This window comes from Schistocerca gregaria, chromosome X (assembly GCF_023897955.1).
Source record: "Schistocerca gregaria isolate iqSchGreg1 chromosome X, iqSchGreg1.2, whole genome shotgun sequence".
NCBI classification, from domain to species: Eukaryota; Metazoa; Arthropoda; class Insecta; order Orthoptera; family Acrididae; genus Schistocerca; species Schistocerca gregaria.
In genome coordinates this window covers 724,914,529-724,928,072 of record NC_064931.1, presented here as the reverse complement: position 1 = coordinate 724,928,072, position 13,544 = coordinate 724,914,529, and the positions used below count along the sequence as shown (strand labels likewise).

General features: G+C 44.4%; 1 protein-coding gene across 1 annotated transcript in view; it reads right to left on the bottom strand.

Annotated features, from left to right (window-relative positions):
- Positions 1 to 8,955, bottom strand: part of LOC126298722 (uncharacterized) — a 355,049-nt gene extending 346,094 nt beyond the window's left edge. Inside the window, exon 1 of the mRNA XM_049990151.1 lies at positions 8,875 to 8,955. The gene's annotated coding sequence lies outside the window, so the exon portion shown is untranslated. The remainder of the gene's footprint in view (positions 1 to 8,874) is intronic.
- Between the last annotated feature and the right edge of the window lie 4,589 nt (positions 8,956 to 13,544).

Sequence of the window (13,544 nt, the reverse complement as noted above, 5' to 3'; positions counted from 1 at the left end):
CTGACCACCTAGATCACCCGACATGAATCCCATCGAACGTTTATGGGACATAATCGAGAGGTCAGTTCGCGCATAAAATCCTGCACCGGCAACACTTTCGCAATTAAGGACGCTGTAGAGGCAGCACGGCTCAATATTTCTGCAGTGGACTTCCAACGACTAGTTGAGTCCATGCCGCTTAGAACTGATTCACTATACGGGCAAAAGGAGGTCCCATGACTTAGGTCACGTTAGCGTGTATCTGGTGACCTACTCCGTATGCTCGTGCCTTCCTTGACAGACTGCAGTGGGGCACCATGTCAACTGCTTTCCGGATATCTATGAATATGGGCTCTGCATGTTGTTCTCCATCCAGAGTTCGCAGGATGTCATGTGATAAAAGGGCAAGCTCAGTTTCACACGAGCGATACTTTCTGAAACCGTGCTGATTTATAGACAGACGTTTTTCCGTCTCAAGGAAATTTATTATATTCCAACTGATAATGTTGCCAGTAATTCTGCAGCAGACCGATGTTAGGGATACTGGTCTGTAATTTTGCTGATCCTTTCTTTTACCCTTCTTATATAGGTTTTTTTTCAGTCGCTTGGGAATTTGCGCTGGGCGCGAAATTCGCTGTAAATAAAAGCTAAATAAGGGAGTAGTGCCGAAGAATGCTCTATGTAAAAGCGAATTGGGGTTCTATCTGGACCTGGCAATTTACTTGTTTTCAACCGTTTCAGTAGTTTATGTACGCCAGGAATACGTACTACTATGTCCTCCGTACGGAAGTCTGTGCGATGATTAGCCGACGGTATATTTGTACGATTATCCTGCACGAACGATTTCTCAAATGCGAAATTTAGAACTTCGTCTTTCCTTTTGCTATCTTCTGTCGCCACGCAAGACAGGTCAACGAATGAATGGGTAGAAAGCCTTCAACACGCTTCGCGATTCAACGTAGGACTAGAATTTTCTCGGATTCTCTGCATGATCTTTTGCTAAGATATGACGATGGTACTTGTTGGATGCTTCACTCATAGATATTTGCACAGCCACACGAATCTGTGCTAACTTTTTCCTGTCGTCATTTGCGCTTTGACTTTTAAACCGAGAGTGCAACAGTCTTTGCTTCCTCAGTATGTTCCGAATTTTTTTTTAAACTACGGTGGGTCTTTTCCGTACTTAATCCACTTACTCGGTACATACTATTCCAGAGCACGGTTTACAGTCTTTTTAAATTTTACCCATAATTCCTCTACGTCCATGATACTGGAACTAAATTATGTCCATTCATTGTCTACGTGGGATGCTAACGACTGCTTGTCAGCTCATTCTAGCATATACACTCTCCTAGCCTTCTAGATTGATTTATTAACTTTATTAACCATAGCTACTATGAGATCATGGTCACCAATCCCTGTCTCTACTCTTTTTTATACTGACACCGTTGATAACGTCAGGCCTGTTTGTAGCTACAAGGTTTAAAATATTTCAATTGCGTGTGGGCTGTCGAACTAGCTCCTCAAGACAGTTTTCGAATTACGTATTCAAAAGCACTTCGCAAAATTGTCTGTCTGTACCCCGTGCAATGAATTCATAGACGTCCCAGTCTATAGTCACCTCCAACTAATATGGCATGACCTGGTTATTTACGGGCTACCGACTGTAGACTTTCTTTGAATGCCAGTCGAGAAGGACATACTGGTACGTGTGTCGTCCATGTGCAAAGCGGGATGGGTAGGTTGGAAAATCCACTGCGTTCAAGAGTGACCAGGAGAAGGCTCCGCACTGAATCTTGTAAGAATACCACTAGTTTCCAATGTTCCGAGGAAAAACCATCTTGGGACCTAACATGAAAGAACGGCACGTGAGGCGTTGGTATCTGTCACACAAAGAGGTTATCTTTCAGCTCATCATACCACATGTAGTCGAATGTTTGTGAGTCGTCAAGGACTATTGTCCCGAAGTATTCCCAGATCTCAATTGCCTCCACCGCTTATCCAACACGTCTCAGAAGTCGGTGAATATGTCCTTTCATGAAGCCAAACTATTCGTCAGAGAGTAGGCTCTCAGCTTCCACGTAGAAGAGGAGGTTGGCGTGATGAGGTCTCTCAAAGACCTTAAGGGGAGGTTTACTATCTTTGGCCCGAAAAAAGCATGTTCTTTGAGAATTTTTTTCTCGGGATGTGTTATAGATATCAACGGCAAATTTGGTCAAAATGTTTATTGCTATTTCCTCTACAAACTGAAATTTTTTCGACCGGAAATGTCGAAGAGCAAAGACGGAAGTGCGGTCAGAACGAAACAAAATTTCGATGTAGACCTCCACACGCGGTAGATAGTAAACCACAGGTCAGCCGGCTCGTCTGAAATCAAAATTGAGTTTACGTTAGCGAATTTTATAAGATTCTGTAGAAGTTGTACCTCGCTTAAGTTATTTGGACCAAAGGAAACAAAATGGCGGCCATTTGAAACAAAATAAGGTTTTTTCATCGATTTTTCGACTTTGTCGGCCAAGTAAAAATATTTATAGTTGATGGATCGGAATAAAAGTGGTACAACTCCTAGACAATTTAGTTAGCTTCGTCGAAAACAAAGAATAATACCAATCGCTTGAGTAGATTTGAAGTTACCATACCACGCGATAAAAAAAGTCATTTCTAGAAAAACTCGTTTGAAGTTTTGACTACATATAAATGCAATATTATTCAACTTAGTCGAATCTGCTATTCCGGGTCCATAAAATAGCCCTTTCTCTTCCTCATAGAGAGCGTTCTGCTCGATGTGGGCCATCCTGCGCTGCCCCAGAGCCGCTCGTACGGCCGGTGACATCCGGGTTTCGGCCGCTTGAATCCGGTGGTGGTCCGAATGCTTGGCGAACTGATTCGAATGGAGTTCCAGGGTGACGTCCATCGTTGTCATGGTCCTCAGAATTGCTGAACAGCCTTCGTTGAAGCTGCTCACTGCCAGGAAAGTCGCAATCTCCACAGTCTTCGCACCAGAATGCAAATGCTTGGGGGCTAACTTCCAAACACACGAGGTTCAGACTTTCATTTGAATTTTGTGTGTTTCCTCCCAAGCTCCGGTACAATAACTCGACCCCCGAAAGAAAAAAAAACTGGTGCGTGAAAAAAGACCGATTTCGGGCAGGTGCATTTTTTTGTTCAACCACGAATATCAAACATTTCCGTTCTGTATTCGGAAAAACCGTTTCAGTTGTGAATTCTAAACACTTTTATGGATCCAAATATGCAATTTAAAAAAATCGATTTCTTGAACGAAAGGTAGTAAAGTTACCCTAAAGAGCAGCAGGCTGAGAGGCCAGTCATTCCTCGACGAATGAAAACCTTTATCAGCCTTACGTACGAGTTTTGCCTACGAGTGCTTCTACTGAGCGTGTTGCCATAGTGATCAGCACACTGGATTCGGAGTCGGGAGGATGACGGTTCACACCCGCGTCCGGCCATCCAGATTTAGGTTTTTCGTGATTTCCCTGAACCTCTAGAGGCAAATGCCGGATTGTTCCTTTGAAAGGATACGGCCGATTTGCTTCCCCATCCTTAGCACATTCCGAGCTTGTGCTCCATATCTAAAACCTCCATGTCGACGAACGTTAAACACCAATCATCCTTCCTAAGTCTGCTTTCCCCGATGTTAGGAAAGTGTCGTTAAATATGATGCTGTTGAAATCACCTATGAGATCTTCGATGAGAGGTCTGCCTGACATTTGTCACAGCATGAAATTCGTTAGCAGGTCAGTGCAATGTGTTTTACTGGTATCCAGACTCTCAAGCTGCGCTTGATTTCATCGCCTGTGGCGGGACCGATGACTTCCTCTCCTTCGCCTTGCGTCGTCAGAGATATATTTGTATGGAGGGCGGGAGGGGGGGGGGGGGGGCGCTGAGACACATAATTGATGTGGCCTGCCTCAACTGGGGCGGCACTGGCGCCACGTTATCAGCTAGCGCAAAAGCCAGGTCACTCTGCTTGGCGCCCGGCTTGCTTACATCACTACCCACGAGCAATGGCGTGTTACACGGAAGAGCATTCATACTTTCTATACTGGCAACGGGACCGCGCCTACTCGTAATCACCAATTTGGTCCATATTCATGCTATTCACAGGACTTGACTGGAAATGAAAGTGACAGAAGTGGAAACTCCAACTGGCTAAGCGTTTGGAAAAAAATAGCATTTTTCGGGTTCGGGTGGGCATGAGACATTTACGTTAGCATAGTTACCAGGCAACGGCTGGGGCAGCGGACCGGCCGGAGTGGCCGAGCGGTTCTAGGCGTTACAGTCTGGAACCGCGCGACCGCTACGGTACAGGTTCGAATCTTGCCTCGGGCATGAATGTGTGTGATGTCCTTAGGTTAGTTAGGTTTAAGTAGTTCTAAGTTCTAGGGGACTGATGACCTCAGAAGTTGAGTCCCATAGTGCTCAGAGCCATTTGAACCATTTTTTGGGAGCAACGGAAGCAGCACATAACGGTATATGAAGGTCTTGGAATCGAATTCCTTGTCGAAAACATCTTTTATTTTCAATTTTTACTTAACTTACAGTGCAAATTAGTCGAAATAATGGTCAATATATTGTATTTATTAATATTTTCAAGAGGGGCATGGAAAGGAAAGGCAGAGGTAAATTGGGGTCTACTAAGAAATTACCAAGAAGGGATTTAAAAAAATGTTCAAATGTGTGCGAAATCTTATGGGACTTAACTGCTAAGGTCATCAGTCCCTAAGCTTACACACTAATTAACCTAAATTATCCTAAGGACAAACACACCCAGCCATGCCCGAGGGAGGACTCGAACCTCCGCCGGGACCAACCGCACAGTCCATGACTGCAGCGCCTTAGACCGGTCGGAAGGGATTTTAATTAAAGCGTACAGGACCTCGTATTCCATAAGTTGCATTTTGATATTAGAGCGGCCCTTTTCAGCTGCACGCTAACAATTGGTTCCCGTTGCAAGTAAAATCGGCCCATCGAGAAAAAGATATCAAATTCCGAAAGACTACGTCAAAATACTTTCGATTGTGCTTCACTAGTTATCCTCGTCAATATTTCGCGAAACGCGTTCCCAAACTGTGCGATGAGAGACTGTCTTTTATGAATGTAAATCAAATTTGTTTCTCTATAGAAACTTTAAAACAGCCACGCAATTGTAATAAATAAATGTTTGTAGCCGGTGCAAAATGATCGGAGTCTTACTCTTTCCCCTCTGTTTAGGATGAATATCACCCGACCCCGTGTAAATAAGCTGTCAAAAACGATAATAGAATTATCTAATTTTATATATGAAGTTTCCGTGTACGCTTTATAGCCCCTTTCTGGAAATTTATTTGTAATACCAAGTTTTCCTTTGCCTTCCTTTTTAATGTCTTCTATAGAAATACTAATAAATACGATATGCTCAGCATTAGCGTAGTTTATTAGCAGTGTAAGTAACGTAAAATTTGAAAATAAAAACGCCTGTGCATAGGAATTCGATCTCACGACCCTCGGAATACCACTCTATTATCTTACATGAAATGAAATCGCAGTTGCGAATATAGACAGCCATCAGCTGTATAATGGAATGATAACAATTAAAATTTGTAGCAGATCGGGACTCGAACCCAGATTTCCCGCTTATGGCGAGCTGACGCATTATATCAGGATTTCGTGCCCGTCCCAACTTACAAATGTCGTCAGCCTTGTGTCAGCAACCTCCACTCGTACATTCATTACGTATATCCCCGAACAGGGAAGACATTTTAACTGAAAATCGCTTGCCTGGTGTCTGCGGATAAATGCGATATTGCAGTGCCAGTGTTATTCAGATGTACGATGCAGTGCTCCTTCGGACATGTACGGATGTCCTAAAAACAGGCACTGCGGCGACTACAGCAGTTATGAAATACATGAAATGGACGAGGGTTGTCAATAAGTAATGTCCCACATTTTTTCCCAGAACATATTTATTGTTAAGAGTCAGCATTTGGTGACAATATACATTAACATGTCTTGTCCGTGTCCTATTCTCCATCACGTTCTACCGAGTGAGGTGGCGCAGTGGTTAGCACACTGGACTCGCATTCGGGAGGACGACGGTTCAATCCCGTCTCCTGACATCCTGATTTAGGTTTTCCGTGATTTCCCTAAATCGCTTCAGGCAAATGCCGGCATGGTTCCTTTGAAAGGGCACGGCCGATTTCCTTCCCCATCCTTCCCTCACCCGAGCTTGCGCTCCGTCTCTAATGACCTCGTTGTCGACGGGACGTTAAACACTAATCTCCTCCTCCTCCTCCTCCATCACGTTCTATGCGCCGTACGCCAACGTTGTGGAAGCACATGTATTCCCTGCTGGTAAAAGCTCTTGTCCTGTAGGCGTAGCCATGTTTTCACTGCATGACTGACACTCTTGGCCTCTTCAAAGTGTATTCTTCGTAGAGAATATTTAAGCTCCAACAATTCAGATGAAATGGCCTTTCTTTGAATCTTGTGGTCCACTTGAGCATTCGTGGAACCCATCGTGAGCACCTCTTTGAATGCCGGCCGCGGTGGCCGAGCGGTGCTAAGCGCTTCAGTCCGGAACCGCGCGACTGCTACGGTCGCAGGTTCGAATCTTGCCTCGGGAATGGATGTGAGTGCTGTCCTTAGGTTAGTTAGGTTTAAGTAGTTCTAAGTTCTGGGGGACTGATGACCTCAGATGTAAAGTCCCATAGTGCTCAGAGCCATTTGAAGCATCTGAATCAACCTCTTTGAATATCCAAGAGTCTCGAACATTGCAGACACATTTTCATTGCTGACCGACAACTGCACAGCCAATTGTCGAGTTGTGATCCGCCGGTCGGTACGAATAATGGCATCCGCACGATTCAGCATATCTCGAGCAGTGGCTGTGACAGGACGTCCCGAGCGTGGCTGATAATGGAGCTCTATTTCTGCATTTCCTGTGGCTGTAACTTTCTTTACTCGTCGCCCAACTGTTCTCCTATTAACTGCAGCATCGCCATGCACTGCACACAAACGTTTATGGGTGTTCACCACGGTTTCTTTTCTGCACGTAAGAATTCAATAACAGCACGCTGCTTGTAATGTGAGTCCTATGTAGACACTATTTTGACGCTGTACTACGGCTCTGCCGTCTACCAGAACGGTTCGAAACTTCAACGAAAACAAACATCAAATGTGGAGCACCAACAAGGACGTTTGTCTATATATATTAATGGATTTTTTTTAAATGTGGGGTATTACTTATCGTACGACCCTCGTATAAGGAGTTGCGAATATGGGCAACCATAAGCTGCATAAAGCAATGGTAACAATAACAGTTTGTGCCGGACCGCGACTCGAGGTTGGGGGGAAGGGACGGGTGGTCGGTAAAATTAACCAGTTATTAATTTATTCCGGTTATCAAGTGTAACCTCTACTTGTACTAACTCACGGCGACTATCTACTTCAATTTCACTACATGGTAAACTATTTGTGACAGCAATAAATGCTACATCACCTATTGTGTTTAAACTGTCTCTTCTGAACACGGTTAGATCCTTTGCTAAAATGTCGGATGAACTTATTTCCAGTTTAGCCAACTTCTCACACCTATAACGATTTGATATTCTGTGCTTTTTATTACCGCTTGGAGCTCTGGTTCTTTTCCAACACAGTTACAACAGTTTACAATTCAATACCGATTATTGCCAGGCTACCTTCCTGTATTTGTCCTGCAGTCCTTTAGACTGACTGTCTTCCTGTACTTTCCCAAGACCCTCTAACCTAAAAAACCACCCAGTCTCCTCCATATAACCTCTGCTACCCTTTTAGCGGCTTTCTGAGAGCAGCCGATCCCTAACCTATAAAGCGGGACCCGGAAACCCATCGTCCTATGGCGAAGTCGAGGAATCTGCAGCCAGCACGATCACAGAACCGTCTGAGCCTCTGATTCAGACCCTCCACTCGGCTCTGTACCGAAGGACCAAGATCTGTTCCCTCGACGATGCTACAGATGGTAAGCTCCGTCTTCATCTCACAAACAAGACTGGCAGTCTTTACTACTTTAGTTAACCGTCCGAAACTAGAGAGAATCAGTTCCGATCCAAAGCGACACATATCATCAGTTCCGACATGAGCCACCACCTGCAGTTGGCTGCACCGTGTGTCTTTCATGGGATCCGGAAGCAGTCTTTCCGCTTCTGGAATGACTCTTCCTGGTATGCACACAGAGAGCACAATGGGTTCCTTCCCCTCCTTGGCAGCCATATCCCTAAACGACCCCATTACGCACCTCGCATTGCAACTGGTAACTATCAGTTACTGCACCCTCTGTGACTGTCCAGAGCTTGTGGACCGAGAGGCTTCCTCTGGAGTAGAGCGAGCGACTGCATCTGGTTCAGATAATTCGTCAGCTATACACAGCACCCTAAACCTGTTCGTCGGATGAACCGGGGAGGTCCTATGATTGGCACCCTGGAAAGTCTTTCGCTGTCTCTCATACCTTGGAGCGACCTCCTACTCGACTAAGGGTGAGGGGTCAACTTCAGTGTGGGCAGTGCCCGGAGCCTCCACAGTAGTGGACCTGTTGGGGGACACGTGGGAAGTGCTGGGCGTCACACACGTCCCCACGTCTGGCCTTCCACAGGGACACCCATCGGCAACAGCCTCAAGCTATGTGACCGAAGCCAACACCGCCTGGGGCTGTGCGTGAAGGGTCACCAACTCACCTAGCATCTGAACACAGCAATCACAGCCCCTACCTATATCAAAGACTGCAAAACTGTACCATATATAGTTGTTATAACGCTCAAACGCGGAAGAAATTAAGAAACTAGCATTCACGCAGAAAACTGAAAATAAGTCGCTCCTGTTTGAAACTCATAAATATAATCCGCAGGCAAACGGTGTACTCGCCTTATGTGCAGCAGCAACGGGGGTCCTTCCTCAGTGACAGTCTATACGACACTGAGTTGATCTACGTAAAACAAAAAAAAGCCTGTACGATACGACGGTCGATAGAAGCGGAGGTACTTTACACTACATGGCTATTAAAACTGAAGACTGTGCCAAATAAGCACACAAACACGCAATAAATTAAAAAACTAAATTAGTATCCATACAGATAACTGGAAATAAGTGACTGTTTGGAGCTCATAAATATAGTTCGCAAACAAACGATGTACTCGCCTTATCTGCAACAGCAGTGGAAGGTCCTGCCTCACTGACGGTCGGGTACAAATCTTTAGTACTCTACGCGAAACACCATCCAAATCAGATGAGTTTTTATTTTGGAGAGAATGTAAGATTTTCTTAATTTCAGGAGAAGTTAGCAATAAAGTCATATAACTGAATTTTGTGAGAGTTGCTTTTTCAACAAACTGCTGTGATTTTTCTCTTGAACTGTTTATCCCTATACTTTCCACTATATTTAAGAAATGAGTATCGAACATATTTGCCACCTGTGACTCGTCATTTATAGCTCTTCCATTTAGTTCAGTAGTGATGTTATCCTGTTCTGTGGCTGGTTGTCCTGTTTCTCGTATCAATACATTTCATATAGCCTTATGTCTGTTGTCGAAATTATTGATTTCTGTCACTATGTGCATGTTGCGTCAGTTTTTAATCATTTTTCTTAGTAATTTTGAGTAGTTTTTGTAGTGAGCAACTACTGCAAGCTCTCTACTTGTTCTTCCCATCAGATACATTTCCCTTCTCCTTTCAAAAGCTACTTTAATCCATCTAGAAACCCGCAGTTTTTTTACATAGCTGTTTAATGTCCTTTCTGACTAGTTTGTATGGAAAGCTATAGTGACGAAAAATAATTAATGTAGAGTAATGATATTTCGGGAATGCATTTGTCCAGGTAACATATTTAAGTTATTACACTACTGGCCATTAAAGATGCTACACCAAGAAGAAATGAAGATAAACGGTTATTCATTGGACAAATATGTTATACTATAACTGACATGTGATTACATTTTCACACAATTTGGGTGCATAGATCCTGAGAAATCAGTACCCAGAACAACAACCTCTGGCCGTAATAACGGCCTTGATACGCTTGGGCATTGAGTCAAACAGAGCTTGGATGGCGTGTAGAGTTACAGCTCTCCATGCAGCTTCAACACGATACCACAGTTCATCAAGTGTATTGACAGGCGTATTGTGACGAGCCAGTTGCTCGGCCACCATTGACCAGACGTTTTCAATCGGTGAGAAATCTGGAGAATGTGCTGGCCAGGGCAGCAGTCGAACATTTGCTGTATCCAGAAAGGCCCGTACAGGACCTCCAACATGCGGTTGTGCATTATCCTGCTGAAATGTAGGGTTTCACAGAAATCGATTGAACGGTAGAGTCACGGGTCGTAGCACATCTGAAATGTAACGTCCACTGTTCAAAGTGCCGTCAATGCGAACACGAGGTGACAAAGACGTGTAACCATTGGCACAACATACCATCACGCCGGGTGATACGCAAATATGGCGGTGACGAATACACGCTCCCAATGTGTGTTCAACGCGATGTCGCCAAATACGGATGCGACCATCATGATGCTGTAAACAGAACCTGGATTCATCCGAAAATATGACGTTTCGCCATTCGTGCACCCAGGTTCGTCGTTGAATACACCATCGCAAGCGCTCCTGTCTGTGATGCAGCGTCAAGGGTAACAGCAGCCATGGTCTCCAAGCTGATAGTTCATGCTGGTGCAAACGTCGTCGAACTGTTCGTGCAGATGGTTGTTGTCTTGCAAACGTCCCCATCTGTTGACTCAGGGATCGAGACGTGGCTGCACGATCCTTTACAGCCACGCGGATAAGATGCCTGTCATCTCGACTGTTAGTGGTACGAGGCCGTTGGGATCCAGAACGGTGTTCCGTATTACCCTCCTGAACCCACCGATTCCATATTCTGCTAACAGTCATTGGATCTCGACCAACGCGAGCAGCAATGTCACGATACGATAAACCGCATTCGCGATAGGGCTACAATCCGACTTTTATCAAAATCGGAAACGTGATGGTACCCATTTCTCCTCCTTTCACGAGGCATCACAACAACGTTTCACCAGGCAAAGCCGGTCAACTGCTGGTCGTGTATGAGAAATCGGTTCGAAACTTTCCTCATGTCAGCACGTTGTAGGTGTCGCCACCGGCGCCAACCATGTGTTAATGTTCTGAAAAGCTAATCATTTGCATATCACAGCATGTTCTTCCTGTCGGTTAAATTTCGCGTCTGTAGCAAGTTATCTTCGTGGTGTAGCAATTTTAATGGCCAGTAGTGTATATATCAAGACCACAGGTTAATGTAATCGCGAGAAAAGTCTTTGCAAATGTGAAATGCTAGTACGTCAGTAACTTGTGTAATCGCCAGAATATTGAATGCAAGTATGCAGACGTGCATGCATTGCGTTGCACAGGTGACGGATGTCAGTTTGTGGAATGGAATTCCATGGACGTTGTACTTAGTCTGTTAATACAGGGGCGGTTACTGTTGTTTGTGGATGATACTGGAGTTAACCTCTGATGATGTCCCATACGTGCTCGCCTGAAGACGGATCTGGTGATTGAGCAGGCCAAGGCAACAAGTCGACACTCTGTAGAGCATGTTGGGCTACAACAGCGTTATGTGGGCGAGAATTATCCTGTTGGAAAACACTCAATGGAATGCTGTTCATGAAAGGCAGCACATTCGGTCGAATCACCAGATTGACATACAAATTTGCAGTCAAGGTGCGTGGGATTACCACGGCGGTGCTCCTGCTATAACACTAAATCGCACCCCAGATCATAACCCCAGGTGTAGGTCCACTGTGTCTAGCACGCAGACAGTTTGGTTCCAGGCCCACAAGCCGGTCGCTGTGGCCGAGTGGTTCTAGGCGCTTCAGTCCGGAAACGCGCTGCTGCTACGGTCCCAGGTTCGAATCCTGCCTCGGGCATGGGTGTGTGTGATGTCCTTAGGCTAGTTAGGTTTAAGTAGTTCTAAGTCTAGGGGACTGATGACCTCAGATTTTAAGTCCCTTAGTTCTTAGAGGCTTTTGAACCATTTTTGCAAGCCCACAAGTGGCCTCCTCGTAACCAACTCACGGCCATCATTGGCACCGAGGCAGAACCAGCTTTCATCAGAAAACACAGCAGACTTCCACCCTTTCCTCCAATGAGCTCTCACTTGACACCACGGAACTCGCAAATGGCGGTGGTTTGTGGTCAGTGGAATGCACGCTACAGGCTGTCCGGTTTGGAGCTGTCCTTGAAGTAGCTATTTTGTAACAGTTCGTTGAGTGACTGTGCCAACTGCTACTCAGGTTGCTACTAAAGATACAGTACGATCCGACAGAGCCACACGGCAAACACGATACTCTTCCCTCTCGGTAGTGCCATGTTGTCGTCCAGAACCCCGTGTTCTTGTGACCGTACATTCTTGTGACCACCGCTACCAACAATTGTATACAGTGGCTAAATTACTGCCAAGTCTTTCTGCAGTATCGCAGAAGAAACATCCAGATTCTCATAGCTTTATTACTCGACCTATTTCAGACCCAGTGAGGTGTTGATAAAGGCGTCTTTGTCATCTTAAAGGCTTTCTTGACTGACATCAACTCACCGCGTCCAATCTCAAAGGTAACTAACGCTCACGACCGTTTGTAACCTCCCCCTCACTTATCGACCTTAGTGACAGTGAAAAATTAAACCGCGTGCACCTAATGGAAATTTGGGAAAAGCAATCGTCACCGAAGTTAATTTGTTGGTAAAGAGGGAGGAAAGTGTTACATCTAAATGAAAGGAAAAATGCAAATGAAATTGGTGGAAATTAATTTTGAGAAAAGGGTAAAAATAATAAAGGAAGTAAATGTGTGGTCGTTACGTTAATAATTAATTGGCGTTAATTAGATATTTGAGATTTGGAGAAAATTACGGTCGCCTGTCCCATGGACATCTACTATAATAATTGAAAATGAAAGATTAATGCACATATATTTAGCGCTAAAAGCGTGGCAACTGAAGGTTGACACGTGCTGTGTGAAAACTGAATGTTTGTCAGAAGTAACAAAATTTCGCTACACGCTGACTTAATTTAGCAAAAGAATTAATAAAACCGAAAAATTGAAAGTTAATCTGGTGACTGAAATTAATAGTGAACTTTGTTTCTGAAGCACTACGAAATTCAATTAAATAAGGTTAGTCTTGGGCTACCTCAACAATCATTGTAAAAGCTACTTGAATCTACACAATTTAGAAATAAGAGATTTAACTTTGAACTTGAATTAAATGATTCTGAACAATAAACAATAGTAAAATTTAGTACATACCAAGCTGAGCTGCAGCCACAGGTAAGCTAAAATATGGTAACAAAACTCGCACTCTTAATTTGTGCTTGTGTAATGCAAATACTGTAGCCAGCTATGAATACCTTAATTGAACTTTGAAATTAAAGCAGTGAAATCGAATGATATTTCAACGGCACTCGAGTTCATTTCGGAAAAGGAAGGGACCCTGCTTGGTAATGCAGTTGGGACAATGAGCAACAAAGGTTTTTTAGGTTAGAAAGCCTCGGGAAATTACGGGGTGGGCTTCAATCT